This window comes from Pleurodeles waltl, chromosome 4_1, assembly GCF_031143425.1.
Source record: "Pleurodeles waltl isolate 20211129_DDA chromosome 4_1, aPleWal1.hap1.20221129, whole genome shotgun sequence".
In the NCBI taxonomy this organism is placed as follows: domain Eukaryota; kingdom Metazoa; phylum Chordata; class Amphibia; order Caudata; family Salamandridae; genus Pleurodeles; species Pleurodeles waltl.
Window position 1 is genome coordinate 53,593,808 of NC_090442.1, and position 10,945 is coordinate 53,604,752.

Below are 10,945 nucleotides of genomic sequence, written 5' to 3' on the forward strand. Positions count from 1 at the left end.
TGCAGTCTTATAAGCCAGAGTGCAGAGAAGGCAGCAGCTCTGGGACCGGGACTCTGCTCAAAGACATATCTAACATGCCACAGTGGAGCTGAGATGGGCAAGACACGTGTCTCACAGGCTGGCAGCACACCAAGACAGTGGCAGGAAACTATGCTAACAAGGAAAGAGAAAAGTCACGTGTCTCGTGGCCTTCCCACCATTAGACAGTAGTCTGCGCAAGAAAACATCCAACAGTGACAGGACAACCAAGCAAATGACAAACGCCGTGCTGAATAAAGTCATCTTACATGACATTTCGTACAAAGGCCCAGATCATGGGGATGATCGCGCAGCAGAAGCAGCAAGTATCAGAGCCACCGAACCTGGGGTGAGTTACACGAGGAGAAAGGGCGACATGGGGACAGGGGCTATGGGCTCAGGGAACAGCTACCACAATGCAACCTCGGGTGTGGGGATGCCACTCATTGCGGGTACTGCCCTGGGATTTCCTTTTAGAAAGAATCGCTGGTTAAAGTGTAGTGCACAAAAAAACCAACTCCTCGATTACACTATTAGATAACATCCTTTAACTGCCCCACCCACCCTGTGTGAGTCTCACCCACTTCCCGCCTGCTCCCTCTAGTCTGAGAGTTGTATCTCCACAAAAAACACACAGTGGGGCTCAATGAGCTGCTCATGTCTGACATGGACACCTAAGCAGTGCTGGATTCACAACCTGAAAGCCTGCAAAGGAAAGTGTGCTCGGCAGAAGATAAGCTGCCTGGCAACTCAGAACCTTCTTCTAAGTGAAGTAAGACATGTCACAATGGAGTCTAAGCCTACCTGTCTTATGCCAGGACCTTAGAGCTGCAGGCAGGAGCACAAAGGTAAAAACATATATTGAGTCCCAACACGCTCACTGCGGTGGTTGGTCTCTGTGGCGCAATCGGTTAGCGCGTTCGGCTGTTAACCGAAAGGTTGGTGGTTCAAGCCCACCCAGGGACGTATGCTTTTGCCTACATCAAGTCCTGAATTAAAACACAGCTGTCTGGCTTTGCTCTTAGAGCTCTCGCTTTGCCTGCGTGACATGCTCTATCTCAACATTTCTATCTTCTCTCATCTCTTCACCTCTAGTCATTTCCACCAATAGGACTGGAAACGGGACATCAAGTCCTGAAATAAAACACAGCTGTCTGGCTTTGCTCTTAGAGCTCTCGCTTTGCCTGCGTGACATGCTCTATCTCAACATTTCTATCTTCTCTCATCTCTTCACCTCTAGTCATTTCCACCAATAGGACTAGAAACGGGCCACCAAGCCTTCTACTTTAACCACAGGCGTACTGAGGGCCAATAAAATGCACAAAAGCATTTCTTGATCCGGGGCTGAGAACTGCATGCACAGGGACCTCGTGGCGCAACGGTAGCGCGTCTGACTCCAGATCAGAAGGTTGCGTGTTCAAATCACGTCGGGGTCACTCTTTGACACTTTTTTCCCCACCAAGTCTATATCTCTGACTTCTAAAGCAAAGCCAAAAGAAGGGCGCTTTGCATTGGCCGGGAATCGAACCCGGGCCTCCCGCGTGGCAGGCGAGAATTCTACCACTGAACCACCAATGCTTCACTTACATAGGCTGAGCAGAGAGCCCTGCCGTAGACAGTAGTGACGAGGCTCATGCATTCGCATGGGACACCTATGAACAAAGTTTGCATGGCAAGCCTTGGACTGCCAAACGTTCACATGCTGATGGCAGGAATCAGATGCAGGAGACTGAAACTATGAATGTTTCTGCTTTTGCTAAGGACAGTGGTTTGGGGCCAGTGTTGTGCTTGACAGAGCACGACATCAGCCTGCTCTCTGGCTGCTCCCGGGAGAAGTGGCTGACAGAAAGCACCCTCCAGACCACCAGCAATCTTGTGTTTCACAACATGCCACTGTCACTGGACTTTCCTTCTGGGAAAGCCTAGTCACTGACCTGGCCAGATTCCCTGTCCTCCCCAAAATCCTGGGGAGAAACGGGCAGAGTTCTGCGCCCTGCGCCCTCTTTCGCGTCCCTAACGCGCTCCCAACGCGCCCTACAGCCGTGGTCGGGCACAGCGCTGGTCGGGCTCATACCACTGGGGCCTCTGCCGAGGAAGAGCCCCGGAAGCCTAGGGCCAGGCCTATTGCACAGGCATCTTAGACCAGGCCATTCCGGGATTGCTGTGTTTCACGTCCTGCCCTTCAACACTCCTGGGAGGGCTTTCCCTGAGAACCCTCATGTCTCTGCCCTCCCAGGAGGCTGTGGTTCTATGCAAAATAGGGGGTGCACCACGGGCCGTCCCCTTTCCTCTCTCTCGCCAATATCTTTCACCAAAGCTGAGCCCTGCAGGTAAATGTATCTATCTGGCTGAGGGGCCAGGGAGGGCCTTTGCCTGCAGTCTTACAAGCCAGAGTGCAGAGAAGGCAGCAACTCTGGGACCGGGACTCTGCTCAAAGACATATCTAACATGCCACAGTGGAGCTGAGATGGGCAAGACACGTGTCTCACAGGCTGGCAGCACACCAAGACAGTGGCAGGAAACTATGCTAACAAGGAAAGAGAAAAGTCACGTGTCTCGTGGCCTTCCCACCATTAGACAGTAGTCTGCGCAAGAAAACATCCAACAGTGACAGGACAACCAAGCAAATGACAAACGCCGTGCTGAATAAAGTCATCTTACATGACATTTCGTACAAAGGCCCAGATCATGGGGATGATCGCGCAGCAGAAGCAGCAAGTATCAGAGCCACCGAACCTGGGGTGAGTTACACGAGGAGAAAGGGCGACATGGGGACAGGGGCTATGGGCTCAGGGAACAGCTACCACAATGCAACCTCGGGTGTGGGGATGCCACTCATTGCGGGTACTGCCCTGGGATTTCCTTTTAGAAAGAATCGCTGGTTAAAGTGTAGAGCACAAAAAACCCAACTCCTCGATTACACTATTAGATAACATCCTTTAACTGCCCCACCCACCCTGTGTGAGTCTCACCCACTTCCCGCCTGCTCCCTCTAGTCTGAGAGTTGTATCTCCACAAAAAACACACAGTGGGGCTCAATGAGCTGCTCATGTCTGACATGGACACCTAAGCAGTGCTGGATTCACAACCTGAAAGCCTGCAAAGGAAAGTGTGCCCGGCAGAAGATAAGCTGCCTGGCAACTCAGAACCTTCTTCTAAGAGAAGTAAGACATGTCACAATGGAGTCTAAGCCTACCTGTCTTATGCCAGGACCTTAGAGCTGCAGGCAGGAGCACAAAGGTAAAAACATATATTGAGTCCCAACACGCTCACTGCGGTGGTTGGTCTCTGTGGCGCAATCGGTTAGCACGTTCGGCTGTTAACCGAAAGGTTGGTGGTTCAAGCCCACCCAGGGACGTATGCTTTTGCCTACATCAAGTCCTGAATTAAAACACAGCTGTCTGGCTTTGCTCTTAGAGCTCTCGCTTTGCCTGCGTGACATGCTCTATCTCAACATTTCTATCTTCTCTCATCTCTTCACCTCTAGTCATTTCCACCAATAGGACTGGAAACGGGACATCAAGTCCTGAATTAAAACACAGCTGTCTGGCTTTGCTCTTAGAGCTCTCGCTTTGCCTGCGTGACATGCTCTATCTCAACATTTCTATCTTCTCTCATCTCTTCACCTCTAGTCATTTCCACCAATAGGACTGGAAACGGGACACCAAGCCTTCTATTTTAACCACAGGCGTACTGAGGGCCAATAAAAGGCACAGAAGCATTTCTTGATCCGGGGCTGAGAACTGCATGCACAGGGACCTCGTGGCGCAACGGTAGCGCGTCTGACTCCAGATCAGAAGGTTGTGTGTTCAAATCACGTCGGGGTCACTCTTTGACATTTTTTCCCCCACCAAGTCTATATCTCTGACTTCTAAAGCAAAGCCAAAAGAAGGGCGCTTTGCATTGGCTGGGAATCGAACCCGGGCCTTCCGCGTGGCAGGCGAGAATTCTACCACTGAAACACCAATGCTTCACTTACATAGCCTGAGCAGAGAGCCCTGCCGTAGACAGTAGTGACGAGGCCCATGCATTCGCATGGGACACCTATGAACAAAGTTTGCATGGCAAGCCTTGGACTGCCAAACGTTCACATGCTGATGGCAGGAATCAGATGCAGGAGACTGAAACTATGAATGTTTCTGCTTTTGCTAAGGACAGTGGTTTGGGGCCAGTGTTGTGCTTGACAGAGCACGACATCAGACTGCTCTCTGGCTGCTCCCGGGAGAAGTGGCTGACAGAAAGCACCCTCCAGACCACCAGCAATCTTGTGTTTCACAACATGCCACTGTCACTGGACTTTCCTTCTGGGAAAGCCTAGTCACTGACCTGGCCAGATTCCCTGTCCTCCCCAAAATCCTGGGGAGAAACGGGCAGAGTTCTGCGCCCTGCGCCCTCTTTCGCGTCCCTAACGCGCTCCCAACGCGCCCTACAGCCCTGGTCGGGCACAGCGCTGGTCGGGCTCATACCACTGGGGCCTCTGCCGAGGAAGAGCCCCGGAAGCCTAGGGCCAGGCCTATTGCACAGGCATTTTAGACCAGGCCATTCCGGGATTGCTGTGTTTCACGTCCTGCCCTTCAACACTCCTGGGAGGGCTTTCCCTGAGAACCCTCATGTCTCTGCCCTCCCAGGAGGCTGTGGTTCTATGCAAAATAGGGGGTGCACCACGGGCCGTCCCCTTTCCTCTCTCTCGCCAATATCTTTCACCAAAGCTGAGCCCTGCAGGTAAATGTATCTATCTGGCTGAGGGGCCAGGGAGGGCCTTTGCCTGCAGTCTTACAAGCCAGAGTGCAGAGAAGGCAGCAACTTTGGGACCGGGACTCTGCTCAAAGACATATCTAACATGCCACAGTGGAGCTGAGATGGGCAAGACACGTGTCTCACAGGCTGGCAGCACACCAAGACAGTGGCAGGAAACTATGCTAACAAGGAAAGAGAAAAGTCACGTGTCTCGTGGCCTTCCCACCATTAGACAGTAGTCTGCGCAAGAAAACATCCAACAGTGACAGGACAACCAAGCAAATGACAAACGCCGTGCTGAATAAAGTCATCTTACATGACATTTCGTACAAAGGCCCAGATTATGGGGATGATCGCGCAGCAGAAGCAGCAAGTATCAGAGCCACCGAACCTGGGGTGAGTTACACGAGGAGAAAGGGCGACATGGGGACAGGGGCTATGGGCTCAGGGAACAGCTACCACAATGCAACCTCGGGTGTGGGGATGCCACTCATTGCGGGTACTGCCCTGGGATTTCCTTTTAGAAAGAATCGCTGGTTAAAGTGTAGAGCACAAAAAACCCAACTCCTCGATTACACTATTAGATAACATCCTTTAACTGCCCCACCCACCCTGTGTGAGTCTCACCCACTTCCCGCCTGCTCCCTCTAGTCTGAGAGTTGTATCTCCACAAAAAACACACAGTGGGGCTCAATGAGCTGCTCATGTCTGACATGGACACCTAAGCAGTGCTGGATTCACAACCTGAAAGCCTGCAAAGGAAAGTGTGCCCGGCAGAAGATAAGCTGCCTGGCAACTCAGAACCTTTTTCTAAGAGAAGTAAGACATGTCACAATGGAGTCTAAGCCTACCTGTCTTATGCCAGGACCTTAGAGCTGCAGGCAGGAGCACAAAGGTAAAAACATATATTGAGTCCCAACACACTCACTGCGGTGGTTGGTCTCTGTGGTGCAATCGGCTAGCGCGTTCGGCTGTTAACCGAAAGGTTGGTGGTTCAAGCCCACCCAGGGACGTATGCTTTTGCCTACATCAAGTCCTGAATTAAAACACAGCTGTCTGGCTTTGCTCTTAGAGCTCTCGCTTTGCCTGCGTGACATGCTCTATCTCAACATTTCTATCTTCTCTCATCTCTTCACCTCTAGTCATTTCCACCAATAGGACTGGAAACGGGACATCAAGTCCTGAATTAAAACACAGCTGTCTGGCTTTGCTCTTAGAGCTCTCGCTTTGCCTGCGTGACATGCTCTATCTCAACATTTCTATCTTCTCTCATCTCTTCACCTCTAGTCATTTCCACCAATAGGACTGGAAACGGGACACCAAGCCTTCTACTTTAACCACAGGCGTACTGAGGGCCAATAAAAGGCACAGAAGCATTTCTTGATCCGGGGCTGAGAACTGCATGCACAGGGACCTCGTGGCGCAACGGTAGCGCGTCTGACTCCAGATCAGAAGGTTGTGTGTTCAAATCACGTCGGGGTCACTCTTTGACATTTTTTTCCCCACCAAGTCTATATCTCTGACTTCTAAAGCAAAGCCAAAAGAAGGGCGCTTTGCATTGGCCGGGAATCGAACCCGAGCCTCCCGCGTGGCAGGCGAGAATTCTACCACTGAACCACCAATGCTTCACTTACATAGGCTGAGCAGAGAGCCCTGCCGTAGACAGTAGTGATGAGGCCCATGCATTCGCATGGGACACCTATGAACAAAGTTTGCATGGCAAGCCTTGGACTGCCAAACGTTCACATGCTGATGGCAGGAATCAGATGCAGGAGACTGAAACTATGAATGTTTCTGCTTTTGCTAAGGACAGTGGTTTGGGGCCAGTGTTGTGCTTGACAGAGCACGACATCAGCCTGCTCTCTGGCTGCTCCCGGGAGAAGTGGCTGACAGAAAGCACCCTCCAGACCACCAGCAATCTTGTGTTTCACAACATGCCACTGTCACTGGACTTTCCTTCTGGGAAAGCCTAGTCACTGACCTGGCCAGATTCCCTGTCCTCCCCAAAATCCTGGGGAGAAACGGGCAGAGTTCTGCGCCCTGCGCCCTCTTTCGCGTCCCTAACGCGCTCCCAACGCGCCCTACAGCCCTGGTCGGGCACAGCCCTGGTCGGGCTCATACCACTGGGGCCTCTGCCGAGGAAGAGCCCCGGAAGCCTAGGGCCAGGCCTATTGCACAGGCATCTTAGACCAGGCCATTCCGGGATTGCTGTGTTTCACGTCCTGCCCTTCAACACTCCTGGGAGGGCTTTCCCTGAGAACCCTCATGTCTCTGCCCTCCCAGGAGGCTGTGGTTCTATGCAAAATAGGGGGTGCACCACGGGCCGTCCCCTTTCCTCTCTCTCGCCAATATCTTTCACCAAAGCTGAGCCCTGCAGGTAAATGTATCTATCTGGCTGAGGGGCCAGGGAGGGCCTTTGCCTGCAGTCTTATAAGCCAGAGTGCAGAGAAGGCAGCAGCTCTGGGACCGGGACTCTGCTCAAAGACATATCTAACATGCCACAGTGGAGCTGAGATGGGCAAGACACGTGTCTCACAGGCTGGCAGCACACCAAGACAGTGGCAGGAAACTATGCTAACAAGGAAAGAGAAAAGTCATGTGTCTCGTGGCCTTCCCACCATTAGACAGTAGTCTGCGCAAGAAAACATCCAACAGTGACAGGACAACCAAGCAAATGACAAACGCCGTGCTGAATAAAGTCATCTTACATGACATTTCGTACAAAGGCCCAGATCATGGGGATGATCGCGCAGCAGAAGCAGCAAGTATCAGAGCCACCGAACCTGGGGTGAGTTACACGAGGAGAAAGGGCGACATGGGGACAGGGGCTATGGGCTTAGGGAACAGCTACCACAATGCAACCTCGGGTGTGGGGATGCCACTCATTGCGGGTACTGCCCTGGGATTTCCTTTTAGAAAGAATCGCTGGTTAAAGTGTAGTGCACAAAAAAAACAACTCCTCGATTACACTATTAGATAACATCCTTTAACTGCCCCACCCACCCTGTGTGAGTCTCACCCACTTCCCGCCTGCTCCCTCTAGTCTGAGAGTTGTATCTCCACAAAAAACACACAGTGGGGCTCAATGAGCTGCTCATGTCTGACATGGACACCTAAGCAGTGCTGGATTCACAACCTGAAAGCCTGCAAAGGAAAGTGTGCCCGGCAGAAGATAAGCTGCCTGGCAACTCAGAACCTTCTTCTAAGAGAAGTAAGACATGTCACAATGGAGTCTAAGCCTACCTGTCTTATGCCAGGACCTTAGAGCTGCAGGCAGGAGCACAAAGGTAAAAACATATATTGAGTCCCAACACGCTCACTGAGGTGGTTGGTCTCTGTGGCGCAATCGGTTAGCGTGTTCGGCTGTTAACCGAAAGGTTGGTGGTTCAAGCCCACCCAGGGACGTATGCTTTTGCCTACATCAAGTCCTGAATTAAAACACAGCTGTCTGGCTTTGCTCTTAGAGCTCTCGCTTTGCCTGCGTGACATGCTCTATCTCAACATTTCTATCTTCTCTCATCTCTTCACCTCTAGTCATTTCCACCAATAGGACTGGAAACGGGACATCAAGTCCTGAATTAAAACACAGCTGTCTGGCTTTGCTCTTAGAGCTCTCGCTTTGCCTGCGTGACATGCTCTATCTCAACATTTCTATCTTCTCTCATCTCTTCACCTCTAGTCATTTCCACCAATAGGACTGGAAACGGGACACCAAGCCTTCTACTTTAACCACAGGCGTACTGAGGGCCAATAAAAGGCACAGAAGCATTTCTTGATCCGGGGCTGAGAACTGCATGCACAGGGACGTCGTGGCGCAACGGTAGCGCGTCTGACTCCAGATCAGAAGGTTGTGTGTTCAAATCACGTCGGGGTCACTCTTTGACATTTTTTTCCCCACCAAGTCTATATCTCTGACTTCTAAAGCAAAGCCAAAAGAAGGGCGCTTTGCATTGGCCGGGAATCGAACCCGGGCCTCCCGCGTGGCAGGAGAGAATTCTACCACTGAACCACCAATGCTTCACTTACATAGGCTGAGCAGAGAGCCCTGCCGTAGACAGTAGTGATGAGGCCCATGCATTCGCATTGGACACCTATGAACAAAGTTTGCATGGCAAGCCTTGGACTGCCAAACGTTCACATGCTGATGGCAGGAATCAGATGCAGGAGACTGAAACTATGAATGTTTCTGCTTTTGCTAAGGACAGTGGTTTGGGGCCAGTGTTGTGCTTGACAGAGCACGACATCAGCCTGCTCTCTGGCTGCTCCCGGGAGAAGTGGCTGACAGAAAGCACCCTCCAGACCACCAGCAATCTTGTGTTTCACAACATGCCACTGTCACTGGACTTTCCTTCTGGGAAAGCCTAGTCACTGACCTGGCCAGATTCCCTGTCCTCCCCAAAATCCTGGGGAGAAACGGGCAGAGTTCTGCGCCCTGCGCCCTCTTTCGCGTCCCTAACGCGCTCCCAACGCGCCCTACAGCCCTGGTCGGGCACAGCCCTGGTCGGGCTCATACCACTGGGGCCTCTGCCGAGGAAGAGCCCCGGAAGCCTAGGGCCAGGCCTATTGCACAGGCATCTTAGACCAGGCCATTCCGGGATTGCTGTGTTTCACGTCCTGCCCTTCAACACTCCTGGGAGGGCTTTCCCTGAGAACCCTCATGTCTCTGCCCTCCCAGGAGGCTGTGGTTCTATGCAAAATAGGGGGTGCACCACGGGCCGTCCCCTTTCCTCTCTCTCGCCAATATCTTTCACCAAAGCTGAGCCCTGCAGGTAAATGTATCTATCTGGCTGAGGGGACAGGGAGGGCCTTTGCCTGCAGTCTTATAAGCCAGAGTGCAGAGAAGGCAGCAGCTCTGGGACCGGGATTCTGCTCAAGGACATATCTAACATGCCACAGTGGAGCTGAGATGGGCAAGACACGTGTCTCACAGGCTGGCAGCACACCAAGACAGTGGCAGGAAACTATGCTAACAAGGAAAGAGAAAAGTCACGTGTCTCGTGGCCTTCCCACCATTAGACAGTAGTCTGCGCAAGAAAACATCCAACAGTGACAGGACAACCAAGCAAATGACAAACGCCGTGCTGAATAAAGTCATCTTACATGACATTTCGTACAAAGGCCCAGATCATGGGGATGATCGCGCAGCAGAAGCAGCAAGTATCAGAGCCACCGAACCTGGGGTGAGTTACACGAGGAGAAAGGGCGACATGGGGACAGGGGCTATGGGCTTAGGGAACAGCTACCACAATGCAACCTCGGGTGTGGGGATGCCACTCATTGCGGGTACTGCCCTGGGATTTCCTTTTAGAAAGAATCGCTGGTTAAAGTGTAGTGCACAAAAAACCCAACTCCTCGATTACACTATTAGATAACATCCTTTAACTGCCCCACCCACCCTGTGTGAGTCTCACCCACTTCCCGCCTGCTCCCTCTAGTCTGAGAGTTGTATCTCCACAAAAAACACACAGTGGGGCTCAATGAGCTGCTCATGTCTGGCATGGACACCTAAGCAGTGCTGGATTCACAACCTGAAAGCCTGCAAAGGAAAGTGTGCCCGGCAGAAGATAAGCTGCCTGGCAACTCAGAACCTTCTTCTAAGAGAAGTAAGACATGTCACAATGGAGTCTAAGCCTACCTGTCTTATGCCAGGACCTTAGAGCTGCAGGCAGGAGCACAAAGGTAAAAACATATATTGAGTCCCAACACGCTCACTGCGGTGGTTGGTCTCTGTGGCGCAATCGGTTAGCGCGTTCGGCTGTTAACCAAAAGGTTGGTGGTTCAAACCCACCCAGGGACGTATGCTTTTGCCTACATCAAGTCCTGAATTAAAACACAGCTGTCTGGCTTTGCTCTTAGAGCTCTCGCTTTGCCTGCGTGACATGCTCTATCTCAACATTTCTATCTTCTCTCATCTCTTCACCTCTAGTCATTTCCACCAATAGGACTGGAAACGGGACATCAAGTCCTGAATTAAAACACAGCTGTCTGGCTTTGCTCTTAGAGCTCTCGCTTTGCCTGCGTGACATGCTCTATCTCAACATTTCTATCTTCTCTCATCTCTTCACCTCTAGTCATTTCCACCAATAGGACTGGAAACGGGACACCAAGCCTTCTACTTTAACCACAGGCGTACTGAGGGCCAATAACAGGCACAGAAGCATTTCTTGATCCGGGGCTGAGAACTGCATGC

At 51.8% G+C, this 10,945-nt stretch overlaps 2 non-coding genes across 2 annotated transcripts; one reads left to right on the top strand and one right to left on the bottom strand.

Annotated features, from left to right (window-relative positions):
- The first annotated feature begins 910 nt into the window (after positions 1-910).
- On the top strand, positions 911-984 carry TRNAN-GUU (transfer RNA asparagine (anticodon GUU)). The gene has a single exon. It is a non-coding gene; the product is annotated as a tRNA-Asn (tRNA).
- Positions 985-1,525: 541 nt separating this feature from the next.
- Positions 1,526-1,596, bottom strand: TRNAG-GCC (transfer RNA glycine (anticodon GCC)). The gene has a single exon. It is a non-coding gene; the product is annotated as a tRNA-Gly (tRNA).
- Positions 1,597-10,945: the final 9,349 nt, after the last annotated feature.